The following is a 15,692-nucleotide window of genomic DNA, read 5'->3' on the forward strand; positions in this document are numbered from 1 at the left end:
ATTTAGCTTAGGATTAAAAGGAACTCTCTATGCCTGAAAATCAAGACATAAATTCCTTCTTGTGGATGCTTGTTGATTTGGTAACATAACCCAGGAACAGGAGTGGTATATGGCAACAAGTAAGAGTGTGAAAGAATGTGATGGTATACTCCAGATTAAACACTGAAATGGGCAAGGCTTTATTTGGATAAGGTAATTCTAATATTTAAAAGTATGAATCCAAAAGTGGTCTACTGTTTGACCCCATATCCTCATCCAAGGGCATAACAAGCTCAGACATTTATTATTCATATCATGGCTGATGTTGGTTTTAGCTTTTGGCTCTAAATAAATTATCATAGCTGAAATTATAATTTATGTACAGGATAAGTATATCCTGCCTTAATTAACTGTTCAACTCACATTCTAACAAACAAAAATGTAAATGTTTATGATCTATGTAATTTTATTGCTGTACAAAAATGAATCTGAGATGAATGAATGAATGTACTACTGTAAACCAAACTATGAATAAATAATAAAATATATGTACAGTAATTATATTTATTTTTTTCTACTTAAACCCAGTTGAATTCTGATCTTAAAGCTGAGCCTCCTGTACAGACCTATTGTGAGAGACCACCTGTTGTCAAAAAACACTTTTGTTATCAGAAGGTGTGCTCTCTCAAGACAGTTTTTACTGGATCATGACAATTACCTCAGAGTCAAAATCTGTGTGTCAAAAGGAATCACGCTTCCTTCGGAAAGAGATCAGGATGTTCTGGCACCATCACAGGACAGTAGTGACTAGACATATCAACACTTGCTATGTTCATGGTACAATGAGTACCCAATTACTTGGTCATGGGGGATTAAAAACTTGAAAACCTACTGTTAAGTTATCACCTGCATTTTCTGTATTGACTGTGGAAAAAGGCAAAGAAAAATATTTTCAAATTGTTAAAGATATATCACCTACTTTACTTTATTATACAATGTCACTGATGACTAAATGTTTAGAATAGGCAAGTACATGGATGACAGTTACAGGTAACACATCAAAGCTCAACAGCCAGCGTTTTTTTATACAGTTAATAATTATAACTGAATTATGGATGTTCCCTAGTGGCAAACAACATGTACAGCATTTACACTGGGCATATTTCTAAACAGTATACATATTGGGCATATTTCTAAACAGTATAAATACTGTTTTTGTTCTGACTCAAATCTGGGTATATGGGAGGACTGTAGTTATATGAGATGGGGGGGGCGCATTTTGGATGTTGCAAGTAACTGACATTTCATAATGAATTAAAAGCTAATGTATTATGAATACAGTTATTTATCCCTCATAGGCTGTTTAATTTTGCAGACATTTTTTTATCATAAAAATATTTAAATATTAATTAGTGATTGATTAACTAAAGCAAAAAATGTTGTGACCTATACTGAGTGACACGAAATGTCAGTATAAATTGAAAGTCCACTTCAATGGGAGACTACCTGTCTACAAAAACTGGAGTTTTTAAGCACAATTAATTTGTTATATAGCATGAAAACTTCCTCCGAAAGATCACTTATGTTGAAAAAACATATTTTGTTAACAGAAGGAATGATTTCTCAAGACCTTTTTTTATTAGAGCACGCTAATTCTGAGTGGCTCTATTAATCACACTTACTTCACCTTTCTGTTTATTTTACTTTATGTTTATGGGATTACTGCCTTTAACATTATTGTATTTTACTGTCTTTTGCTGCAAGAGAAAGCCTCTAATTTCAGAGTATGATTTCCTGTTAGAGTCAGTGTTCCAAAACTGTTCTTGACCATAAAACTATATCGTCACTTACCTCCCCTGCAAACTTTATTATTTAAGGGATGTAACTCCAATGGCAGCTTCTCTAAATTCTACAATTTGAAATAAAAATGTAATTTACCTGCGTTGTCTTGTAATATCTTGCTGAAGGGTACAGGTGTAGAAATGATCTCCATTAAACGTTTCAAAGTTAAAAGCAGATTGTCTATAGCAAGAGGATTACTGTGCTGAACTATAAGAATCACTCCTCACCCCACCCCCACCCATTCTTTGCTGGACTATAAGAATCACTCCTCACCCCACCCCCACCCACTCTTTGCTGGACTATAAGAATCACTTCTCACCCTAGTACCCCCACCCACTCTTTGCTGGACTATAAGAATCACTCCTCACCCCACCCCCACTCACTCTTTGCTGGACTATAAGAATCACTTCTCACCCTAGTACCCCCACCCACTCTTTGCTGAACTATAAGAATCACTCCTCACCCTAGTACCACCCACTCTTTGCTGGACTATAAGAATCACTCCTCACCCCACCCCCACCCACCCTTTGCTGGACTATAAGAATCACTCCTCACCCTAGTACCCCCACCCACTCTTTGCTGGACTATAAGAATCACTCCTCACCCTAGTACCACCCACTCTTTGCTGGACTACAAGAATCACTCCTCACCCCACCCCCACCCACTCTTTGCTGGACTGTAAGAATCACTCGTCACCCCACCCCCACCTACTCTTTGCTGGACTATAAGAATCACTCCTCACCCTAGTACCCCCACCCACTCTTTGCTGGACTACAAGAATCACTCCTCACCCTAGTGCCCTTACCCATTCTTTGCTGGACTATAAGAATCACTTCTCACCCTAGTACCACCCAGTCTTTGCTGGACTATAAGAATCACTCCTCATCCCACCCTCACCCACTCTTTGCTGGACTATAAGAATCACTCCTCACCCTAGTACCCCCACCCACTCTTTGCTGGACTATAAGAATCACTCCTCACCCTAGTACCCCCACCCACCCTTTTGCTCAACTATAAGAATCACTCCTCACCCAATCCCTGCCCATTCTTTGCTGGACTATAATAATCACTCCTCACCCTAGTACCCCCACCCACTCTTTGCTCAACTCTAGGAATCACTCCTCACCCCACCCCCACCCACTCTCTGCTGGACTATAAGAATCGCTTCTCACCCTACCCTCCACCCATTCTTTGCTGGACAAGAAGAATCACTCCTCACCCTACCCCCACCCATTCTGTGCTGGACAAGAAGAATCACTCCCATCCCCCACCCACTCTGTGCTGGACCATAAGAATCACCCCATCCCCCCTCACTCACTCTAATACTTTTGTGATTGTTTGGGAAAATGAGTATGTCAATAGATATTCAAACTCATCTTTTTTCACATTAAACACTGTCATGTGGCAGGTTTGATGCATATCTCAAATGACATGACCATTACGTTTTGACTTCATCAGAGTACTATTAACTAAGAGATAATGTGATTACAACTTTTCTTCTATATGAAATACTGCAACTTAAAGTGTTTATAAATATTGTAATTATAACATCATAAAATCAGGAAAAATGTATGAAAACTTGGGAAATAAATACAGATATTTATGGCTTTCTGTAAAATCAGCTTTGCAGACTTTGTGTTTGAGAACTCTGATGAAATCTCAGTAAGTTCACTCAATCATATACACTTCTGTCAATGTTGGTAAGAGGGATCAGTTATCTGAAACCAGTGTAAAAATTGTATGCCTTGTTAATTACTTATCCAGCTACTGTTTAATAAATGTTTGGTGTCAGTTTAACATTTTTTGCTCTGCTGAATTTATGCAAAGACTTTTTGTTACAGACTTTAAACTTAGTCTAGAGCTAAAAATGCACACCAACCATTTAATTTCTTTTCTTATGTGTTTGGATCACTTGGACCCTTAGTAACCTAAAATGCCTCATTTAAAAAGTTAAATATTAGAAAACTCTTGTCAGTGATCATCCTTGATGACCTAAGTCATATCAGACGGATCTGCTTGGTAGATAATGAGAGCATTCAAAACATTTGAATAATCAGCAGTTTCTTCAGCAATAGGGCCTGCAAAGTCTTATAATTATCATATGGTCACCTTTGTGCTAACTTGTTTGGCACTTCACTGCCCACAAAATACAAAATTCTGAGGACTATAATGAAAAATTACTATCAGGCAGCCACTAACTTCAGAGACAATTCAAATGTGTGCCAAATACACATAAAAACACAATGTCATTAAACTTCCTTAATGGAGTTTTTCCCATGGCCAGTTCCTGAATTGTGAGACAGAAAATGGGAAGGTGAGACATTGACAGAGTCACTTTCTCTTGTGTTGAATCAGCAAGAACTAAACCCCCTTTTGTGCCTTGTTGTCTCTATGAATGTGGGTTTTAGGGTCACCATTTAAAACATGTATACTTTTTGTTCTAATCATGTAAAGTACTGATACTTATTTTCAGGAATTTTCTTTTTGCTCATGTACATGTATTCTAATTAGAACTATGTTCTTGATGTATTATTTTAAAAAGATGACTAAATTCCTAGTTTGGGGATAATAAATGTTGATAGCACCATAGGGAAAAGGTCAGGTACCATTTTAATGATGGTCAGGGTATTTGTAGTTAGATGCCAGTTATTACTGTAATTAAAATGATGATAACATCCTTTGTATCTGTTAGCCAATAATGCATACAGTATTTACCATGATGCCCAGCACAGTGTGGTTAAAGAATTATTGGTTTGGTTAAATCTCATCAACCATAAGCACACACCAGCAAAGTAAAAAATCAATTCCCCCCAATAATGCTACAAGAGTAAGTTTCCTGAATGAATGTTGGAGCTCTCCACTGAGGAAGTTCATTATGTATCTCATTACGGTTCTACTGAATAAAATACACATAAGATTCACTTATGAGACTGAGCAAACAAAGTTTAATGTTAAATAGATACCATAGGTACCAGGCATGCAAGGTAATAAGTTCCAGGAAATAAATTGAAACCATGATGATATAAAACTGCCAGAAAACAGTCAAAACAAAAGTTTACCTATATGTCTTTAGTATAAAGTTTGATACCAAATTTAGTTTTGATTCATAAAAACAGCAGTTTTTGGGAAGAAAGTGAAGGCAAAGGTCAAACAGTGGCTATGACTCTATAAAACATTGCTGGAAAAGAATAAAAGAAATTAAACCTATCCCAGCTCTGTACAGCTCCATACCAAGTATGACTGAGGTCCTTCAAAAAGTTATCAAGCAAAAAGTAAAGGGCAAAGGTCGAAGTGAATCTGGGGCCATAACCCGATAATATAAATTCATATTTTTGGTGGTCAGTGATACATCAACACAATATTGCCTTTACAGTGCTAATAAAGTTCAAAAAACATGATTTTTTTTTAAACTATACAAAAAATTGAGGAAGATAAACCCTTCCAAAATACATAATCCTACAAGATAAAAATGTAAAGATTTTAAAAATCCTTAAACTTCCCATAAATAAAAGATAAATTTAAAATCCTTCAAAAATATAAGATCACCACGCATCATCATAATAAAGCATCCTAATTTAGTTCACATAAAAATCTTCTTTAAAATGTTGCCAGAAAATTAAAAAAATAATAATAAATAGTTATTGAGTGGAAACGGAACTGAAGAGCAAAGTTCAAAGTCAATCAGGGCCAGAATCTTTATCATCTAATTTTGTTCAGACAACATGCATAACAGAACCTGACTTACATCTCCTTCATGAAAGCCTCATATCAATTTTTTTCCAGCTCATGAAGTCTTTGAAAATCTTCTGAGCAGATGCAAAATTGAAGAGCTTAGTTTACAGGCAAACAGGAGTAATAGCCATAAACATTTTCTGGAAAACAGTGACAACTGAGCTTGACTGAGATCTTGTTAGTTGAAACTCTCATACCAAATTTTATTTTAATCCCTAAGGCTTCAGAAGTTACTAAGTAGAGATAAAACTGAAGGGCAAAATTCTGTAACAAAATGTTATCGTGTGGAAATGAAATTTTTGACAGACAAGACATGACAGAATGTGAAGGGATGTGATTTGATGGACAGACATTGATAACACAATATACCTCTCCACAGATATGATGAGATCAGAAACAAGAGGGATACACACATGTTAAGGCACATGAGTGTATTAAACTCAATACGGTACCACACCACTCATGCTAGTATTTCCACTTACACAAGTGACCTTAAATTAAGTTGAGACTTCTTAAACTGATGCATAAAGAGGTGAGATGTGTGAGTGATCTGTAAAGGTGAGTGTCTTAGACCAATTGGCCATCTTGGGCCTTAAATCAATTGGCCATCTGGCACCTTAGACTAATGGACCATCCAGGGCCTTAGACCATTTGGCCATCTGGGACCCCCACTGTACAGACCATGCAGTCTGATTAATCAAGCATCATTCATAGTGAAATCAATGGATTACCTCAAATACCAGAAAAATAAATGATTTTGAATGAACTGCAATAAATCATTTCACATCTCGTAGCACTATCATACAAAAGTCACAGAACATTAAGAAGAAATAAACAGAAGTTGGAAGGTAGTGGTCCGAGAAACAAGACCTAAATATATATTATGAAGACAGGCTTACCTTAATCGCCTTATGTTTTAGTCATAAAATCTCCCTGATGTGTGATCTCTGAGCTGTATCTACTCTTCAAATGTCTATAAGAGAATGACACAATAATTACTACTTTATCAATCAACAATATTTTTCTTAATATATATGTTAAGAAGTAAATTCAGTGACATTTTGTTTCCTGCTTACTATGGTGACACAAACAAGAGTATATCATAATGAAATCTGAAAGTGACCTTGTCACAGAGGTGTACTGTTACTACGCTGACATGGAAAGTGACCTTGACACAGAGCTGTGGTGTTACTAGGCTGACATGGAAAGTGACCTTGATACAGAGCTGTAGCATTACAAGGCTGACATGGAAAGTAACTAAGTTTCAAGTCTATATCTCACAGAGCATTAAAGCCTCAAAAAATAGGAAGGAATATGATCAGTAACATTGACCTTGAATATAACAACCTTGACTGTGATATGGATGTTTTTTGTGGGGTTATGCCATTTTTCAGCACATGATAGGCTTTACATGGCAGGCAGTATATTTTGGTGAAGGAAGAACTAGAAAAGACTCCATGAAGAAGCACCAACCAATAGGGAAGCTATTGGATAGCTTTCTCACATGCAAACATTAGGCAAGCCAAGACTCAAACCCACATGGACAGAGGTCAGTTGTGAGTGATCTATAAAGGTGAATGCTTTTGACCATTCTGCCAGACAACACCCCCTTGAATGTGATACATGAGATGTGTGTGTGTGTGTATGTTTGTGTGTGTGTGTGTGTGTGTGTGTGTGTGTGTTTAATGTTATATGGTGCCAGCCAAAAGCAAATTCTACAAAGGTAAAGATGAACTGCACCAAAACTTTAAAAAGATAAACCCTTCTAAGTAAATATACGTGAGAAATACAGAATGCTAATTGTGAATGAGAATGTAAAATACTCAGCCATGACCCTGACTTGTAAGACAGTATCTTCTATTCATGATGGATACAGTAGTTCGTTCATTAATTTCAAACAGCTTTATGTTATAGAACAAAAAGAAAATGTGATTGACAGACAAAAACATGGATATTCCTTTTCCCAACATGGATAGGGACAGCAAAGTGTCCATTGTTAATTACCCAGGAAATTAAACATGGATAGATATCATGAGTGAAATTATTCTTATTGTCTGATTCATTCAAAAGTAAGTAAAAGTGAATTTGAGGATATCCCCATATTTAGCATTTCCTACAGGAAAACAAAATAGATAGGATGAGTCAAGTCATTTGTAACTGACTGATTCATTCAGAATTAAAGGATATCCCCCCATCCTTTACCATTTGATCATAGAAGTCATACCAGAAATTATTTATAAATATGAGTCAAATAGTTAATCAAGCTGAATTAAATAGTCCAGACTAATGAACATGAAAGGATGTATTTAATACATAAATTTATTTCAAACTAACTGACTGACAGATGCACATCAACACAAGAAAGGTCTATCATGCAGAGGTGATTGGAGTAAAGTCATGATGTAGAGCAACCCAACCTGGTCCTGGCAGGATTCATACCAGAACACCTCTGGTTATGAGTTCAGCACACCATCCACATAGCCACAGCATCTCTTTGAATTCATTTCTGCAGTGAATTAAATTGTCCAACAGACACTTCCCTCAGATTTTCAAGTTGATTTCAAATAAAATTACATCTGCAAGCTGAACAGATATGACTCCAGATATGTTATCAACTGAAGTCACGGACATGCCCATGCTTCAATATAATCCCATTTCCCAATCATAAAATATTTCATAATATTTTGGTCCATTTTTACTTATGAAAGTTGTGCCCAATTATTCAGCATCAAACACAATTACTACAAGAGTCTCTTAAAGGCTTTTAAAGGCTTGAAACAGTTTCCAGAAATGCAAGATAAGACCATTTCTTGTCTTTAAATAATGAGTACTGAAACCATATCTGATATTCTTCAGCACTTTAGTTGCTATGCATGTCAGATTGATGCTATTTTCATTTATGATAAACAAGACAATAATGTTAAGGATCAACAAGATATCATAAGAAGTCTTATAGTAAAAATAACACATTGAATGACTTTCTGTTTTGTAGAAGTTAACACCAACAAGATTTACATGATGACTGCCATGGTGGCCACACTGGATATCAGATTTTCATAATTTCTAATCAGGGCCAACTAGAGATCATAAAAAGTCTTTTTGTAAAAACACAATATTGATATGACCAGCCATCTTGGAGAAATAGCTATAGCAAGATTTTCATGATGTACAGTATGGGTGCCATGTTATTAGTCAGATAAGCACTGTTAACCAACTAGACGTCACAGAAAGTCATGAAAACAGTATGTTGATATGACAATTTGTTCGGGAGTAATGATAATAAGATTTTTAAGCTGGCCAATGTGGTGGCCATACTGGATGTCTAGGCAGCACCATTTTCATATAGCACCAACCAGACATCCTAAGAACTCATTTCACAGAAAATCCCATGCTAATATGACCATCCATTCTGGAGGTGTAGCAACAAAAGAATTTTCAAGAGAGCTAATTTGGCAGCCATAATGGATGTGCATGCAGCACATATTTAATTTATAACCAGTTAGACACCATTAGAAGTCTTCTGGTGAAAACCCAATGGGAAAATTACTTTTCATTCTGGATGAGTAGCAATGAAAAGATTTTCAAGATGGCCACTATAGTGGCCATATTAAATATCAGATTCACACCATTTTCATTAAGAACCAACCAGACATCACAAGAAGACTTTCTGTGAAAACCCAATGTTGATGTGACCATTCATTCTGAAGGAACAGCAATAACAAGATTATAAAAATGGCTGCTGTGGCAATCATGCATGCTGGAGATCAGATTGGTACAATCTCCATTTAGGACAAATCAGATATCAGTAATCATATGAAGTCTTTTAGTGAAAATCCCATGATGCAATGGCCATCCATGGCATGGATGAATGTGTGAAAATCCCATGATGCAAAGGCCATCCATGGCATGGATGAATGTGTGAAAATCCCATGATGCAAAGGCCATCCATGGCATGGATGAATGTGTGAAAATCCCATGATGCAAAGGCCATCCATGGCATGGATGAATGTGTGAAAATCCCATGATGCAAAGGCCATCCATGGCATGGATGAATGTGTGAAAATCCCATGATGCAATGGCCATCCATGGCATGGATGAATGTTTGTGTAAAATGTTATGGCCAGCCTCCAAAAATTTAGGGGGAACAGCGATAACAAAATGGTGCTTAATAATGGATAATGGACATCAGACCATCCCTAGCTCTCCTAATCTATTACCAGAAGAGTTAAAAAAAAATGAAAATTGCAAAATAACATCTTTTCAAGCACTGTTGAATAGAATTTGACTTTGACTGAAAGCATCCTGAAGGCCTTTCAGATTTATGCCAATGATGCAGATTCACCCTCAGATAAGGCCACGGTTCCTAGGAGTAGAACAAGGTTTCCAGAAGAATGATACAAAATTTGACTAAACCAATTTTTGAATTAAGGCCTTTCCAGTTATTACAATAGTGCTGATCTGCCATCAATTATACTTACTGTTTAAAAAAAATAGAACAACCTTTAAACCACTTTTTCTCAGAACATTTGACAGAAAGCTATCCAGCCTTAAGACCTATAAAATTTGTATGAATGATGCCAATCTACTACCATCAAATATGGCAGCCACCATTACAAAAAATAGAAAAACCTTAAAATGATGTCTCTCAAAAACTAGTGAACATGACTGGATCAAATTTTACTAAAAGTATCCTTACAAATATGGTCTTTCCAGTTTATATTAAGAAATGTAGTTTACATTACATAAAATATAAAAACCTTTAAAAATTACTTGTTTTGAAAAACAACTTAGCAGAATATAGCCAAAACTTGACAGAAAGCATTTTCACATAAAGGCCTTTCACTATCAGCCATCAAATTAGGATGCCATTACTGAAATGAGAGAAACCATTAAACATCATCTCAAAAACCACTTATTTCAACTTTACCAAATCTGATAAACACATTATGGTATGAAAGCCTTACAGGTTTGTGCAAATGATGCTGACCTGTCATCAAATATGACTGCTATTACAAATTTTTTAAAACTTTTTAAGTCAACAAGCATCATACTAACCCTGATTTCTTGGCCAACTGCCATATCATTTTGGCTTTTAAGTACATGTTAGACAGATACACAATCTAAGGCCCATGTTAGCACTTGGCCAACTGCCTTGGTATTTGGCTTTTAAGTACATGTCAGACAGATACACAAAGTCCCACCTTAACACTTGGCCAACTGCCTTAGCATTTGGCTTTTAGGTTCCTGTCAGATATTTGAACAATCTAAGGCCCACCTTAAGCACTTGGCCAACTCCCATGTCATTTGGCTTTTAAGTACATGTCAGACAGATAAACAATCTAAGGCCCACCTTAGTACTTGGCCAACTGCTTTAGCTTTGGTTTTTAGGTACATATCCGACAGTTTAACAATCTAAGGCCCACCTGAGTACTTATTTATAATTTTGGACATTATTTTGTGATCATCCTTAGTTACCTGAATTACATCAAGGAAGTGCTTAGCAGTTAACAAGAGGGATAAAATAACTGAATAATAAGCACTGATCTTTAATGGTGGGAACACAACATCATGTAAGGCTTGTCATTATATAATCAAATTGTAACACTGGTGCTAGCTTGTTTGACACTTCATCACCCACAGAAGACACAATTCTGGGGACTATAATGAGAAATTACAGTCACGCAGCCACTAACTTGTGATACAATTCAAATGTGTGCCAAGCACACAGAAAAACACAATGACATTTAACTTCCTTAATGACAGATTTCCCTTGACCAGCTGCTGAACTGCAGGAAAGAAAATGGGAAGGAGGGACTTTTAATGTTAACAGTCACTTTCACTTGTGCTTACTCAGCAGGAAGTTAAAAAAAACCTTTTGTGTCCTGTTTGATTTATAATTGGGGCTTTCTGCAAAGGACAACATGCCTGAGTAATGATAAGTTCCATGAAATTAATAATGCTTTGGGCAGATTTTAACTTGTCTTTTATGTGGCATGCTGAGATAATGACTGCTCTTAAAATGAATAATTTTTGCATGTTTTCCCCAAAAGAGTAGGATGTACAGTTATAAATGAACGTATAGATATTACATTGAGTACTTTACTACACTGCACCTGCTGGTACCACATATACTTGTTTATAAGTTGAGTCTAACTGCAAAAATGCACAAACCCAGATCTGTCATTGCATAATGTGCTAGCAGATCTGGGTCTGTGCAGTTTGTTAGGAGTAATCAGTATAACAAACAATATAGACCCTAATCTGCTGGCACATTCTGTGATAGGATATTTGGGTCTATGTTTGCAACTGGATTTGACAATAAGCAGGTAAATATGGTATTTCTACTCCGCTTTAAGACCTTGCAATTAGGAGTGACTTTAGGTCCAGACCCCTCATTTTGTTTTATTTAAATTTAATTGCAGTTGACAATGTTATGTACTGCACACAAGTCAAAGTTTTAAACTAACGGATTCATTTTTTTAAGTTGATAATAGCCTCATAAACATGTCTACTTGTTCTGTGTATACTTGCATACAAATCAAGTCAAACTGCAAACAACAAAGATCATGATCAGCTGTAGCATAATGCAGATCAGGGTCTATGCTGTTTGTTCTACTGATTATTCCTAGCAAACTGCACAGACCCAGATTTGCTAGTGCATTATGTAATAGCAGATCTGGGTCTGTGCAGTTTGCAGTTGTTCTCATAAGAAAGAATAAATCATAGATAATGCTGATCTTGAAATGCCTTTAGATAGTGAACACAAAAGATACTTGACTGTCCCTGACTTAATTTGTTTACAGTTGTGTAATTGCCTAACATCCAATGACCTCTGTATAGACAATGCAGTCTAATTAATCAAACTTACCATATGTACTCACATTTACATTAAGTCCAACTGCACCAAAAAACCAACCAAATAAAAAACAAACAGATCTGCCATTGCACAATGTGCAAGACCTTGATCAATGCTGTTTGATTGGACTGATCATTAGAAAAACAACTCAGACACTGATCTGCAAAATACCAATAATGTCAAATGAGTTTCAATACATCATTTCACATTCCAAAGAATCATCACTAGCCACAGGCAATAATCAGTTATGCTACTTTATCACCAATGGCTGCCTGTACTGAGATTTTCTCATTTTTCCTGAGTATGCATAACAAAAATATGTCAAAAACAACACAATGTAACAATCTTCCACACATACAAAAAATGCTTATTTTATTGACTGATAAGTGACTGTACATGGAAGAGAAACTTTGATTGGCTCATTCAAACAGTGTGATAGGTCATTTTGGGTCACAATGGTGAGAAAAATGTATTCATGTTTCAGTAATTGTTTAAGCAAGTTCATGCATATTCCAGAGAAACAAGAAAATCTTGGCATAGGCGGCCATGAGTGATAAAAAGGAGCATAGAGAACTATTACCTGTGGCTTACAATGATGATCCCATAGTGGCATGATACAAATTTAAAAGAAAATATATACCAGTGATGCTCAATTTATGCCATATAGATAGTTCCCCAATTACATCATCAGCAGCCATATTTGTTCTATGCTGGCCGATTTACTGTTGAGTTTATATGGCATTTGGAAGTTGAAATAAATTCATTGACTCTCAAGATACTGTTACAAAAAATACATAAACAGAACTCAAATCAAGCTTTCTGTTAGTATCTATACCTGTAATTTATACGTTAATTTTGCTTCAGTGTGCCTTGTTCAAAATGGTGATTTTTGTTTGGTTTGCATATTGGAGAAACTACCAGGTTGCCCATCATCCAGGTAAAACTGCCAGAATACCAACTGCTAGTGACCTTATCAGGAAGAATCTATATGCATTCCTCAATTTATGACATAAATCAAAAGTGATGTAAATGCACGTATGTGAACTAATATTGATTCAAAGCACATGGTGTCAGAGATGTCATAAAGGGGAGCACAGTGGCATAAATTGAATTTCTTCCTTATAAATGGCATTGAAATGAAGGTCAGTAAATCCAGTTGGCATAAAAGAGCATCACCTGCAAATAGAAATTGCCAAGTAGTTGTCCGAGAAACAGGAGCTAAATATATTTTATGAAAACAGACTTACCTTATTTGCCGTCTGTTTCAGTCCTAAAATCTCTCTTGATACTCGATGTTGTATCTACTCTTCAAAAGTCTGTAAGAAAGAGATTTGAATACACTTACAACTGATTTATCAATCAACAGTATCTTCCTTAATGTACATTATGACAATGTGTTAATTATTGATAGTGAATCTGGAAAGGAAACATGAATCAGTCATGGCAACTCAAGTTCCTGTCGTTGTTTGAGTCTTTCCTTCATTCATTGTTATGATACTGAAAATTAGTGATAAATACGTTTCAAATAGTAACATGTAGTATAGTTAAATAGTAACATGTAGTATTGTTAAATTGTAACATGTAGTATAGTTAAATAGTTGTTGTTGTTGTTGTGTTTAATGCCATTTTTCAGCACACGACAGGCTATACATGGCGGCCAGTATTAATGCTGGAGGAAGAACCTGGGAAAACCCCAGAAAGAACCACCAACCCATGAGAAGCTACTGGCAAGCTTTCTCACATATCCGCACTGGCTGAATCCGAGACTCAAACTGGCGCAGACAGAGGTGAGATGACAGTGATCCATAATTCAGAGCGCTTTAGACCACTCGGCCACTCAGGCCCCCCTAGTTAAATAGTAACATGTAGTATAGTTAAATAGCAACATGTAGTATAGTTGAATAGTAACATGTAGTATAGTTAAATAGTAACAAGTAGTATAGTTAAATAGTCAAACTTGTTGAACATGAAATAAAACTGGAATACATAAATTCATTTCAGACTGATTCCTTGAATAATCACTATTCAAGAGTATATCAACACAGAAAATACTATCATACTGAGACAACAGGAGCAAAGTACCTGATTGTGAAGTCACGCACCATGGAGGTTAACCAGGATTGGTCCTACCATGATTGGTCCTACCATGATTCCCAGCACCCTCCTATTTACAAGCCCACCTTGGTAACCATTGGCTCACTGAATTCATTTCTTACACCTTCCAATAAACTCTTCCGTCATACAAATCCCAGTAAAATATCTTTCATGCAAACTGACCAGACACTAGTGGTATCATGATTTATCAAAATAAATTATCACAGGTCAGAAAACAAAACAACCAAACATTTGATTATTATTTTTAATAGTCAAGTATACAAGTTTTAAATTGTCTTCTTTACAATACTATGTTTTTACACCTTTAATTTTAATGTTTTTGCTGTATTTAGGCATATTTATTAGACCAATGGTGCAAAATTTCATGCACACACTTGTATTGGTCATCAACTACAAGTACATTAACCAGTTATCCAGAAATAAGATCACATGATGACAGTGATAATTCCAGAAACATTTCAAAGTATGACAAAATGACCAATATCTCTAAACGATAAAAATGGAAGTATTGATTGGTTCTTTTGTACCTGTCTATTAATCTTTAAAAATAAACCAATTCCCAACACTACCATGCTTCCTGTTGTTTTAAACTAGTTTTTTTATTTCTCTTTAAAGTTTTTAAACCCAAGGGCCATAAACATAAATTTTTACATAGAAAGTAGTTTAATTAAAACTGAAATCAAAAAGAGCATAAAAACTCATTTGTACTTTGTCACCAGATACTTACACTGTTGAGTATGGTACATTTAGAATTTGATACCTTCAGAGCCAAAATATTAGTATACAACTAACCAAACTATTAGTATATGACTAACCAAAATATCAGTATACAACTAACCAAAATATTAGTATATGACTAACCAAACTATTAGTATATGACTAACCAAAATATTAGTATACAACTAACCAAATTATCAGTATACAACTAATGAAAATATTAGTATACAACTAACCAAAATATTATTATATGACTAACCAAATTATCAGTATACAACTAATCAAAATATTATTATTCTGAAAAAGATTTTCCCTGATGAAATCTGTTTTGTTACTATTACAATTTGAAAATAATATTCCAAAATATGAATCATTCATTACATTGTTCTTTGAGTATAGTCCTTTAAATATTTTGAAGAAACAAAAGTACAAGATATTTGCACTTTCACCT

The 15,692-nt window shown here is 35.5% G+C and overlaps 1 protein-coding gene across 1 annotated transcript in view; it reads right to left on the reverse strand.

Moving 5' to 3' along the window:
- LOC149800909 (semaphorin-1A-like) overlaps nucleotides 1-13,699 on the reverse strand; it is a 165,670-nt gene extending 151,971 nt beyond the window's left edge. The window contains exons 1-2 of the mRNA XM_089954967.1: nucleotides 13,657-13,699; nucleotides 6,453-6,526 (exon numbers count right to left, since the gene is read on the reverse strand). The gene's annotated coding sequence lies outside the window, so the exon portion shown is untranslated. The remainder of the gene's footprint in view (nucleotides 1-6,452; nucleotides 6,527-13,656) is intronic.
- Nucleotides 13,700-15,692: the final 1,993 nt, after the last annotated feature.

The sequence above is a fragment of the Sinohyriopsis cumingii genome, chromosome 4 (genome assembly GCF_028554795.1).
Source record: "Sinohyriopsis cumingii isolate HCF-2022 chromosome 4, ASM2855479v2, whole genome shotgun sequence".
Lineage (NCBI taxonomy): Eukaryota > Metazoa > Mollusca > Bivalvia > Unionida > Unionidae > Sinohyriopsis > Sinohyriopsis cumingii.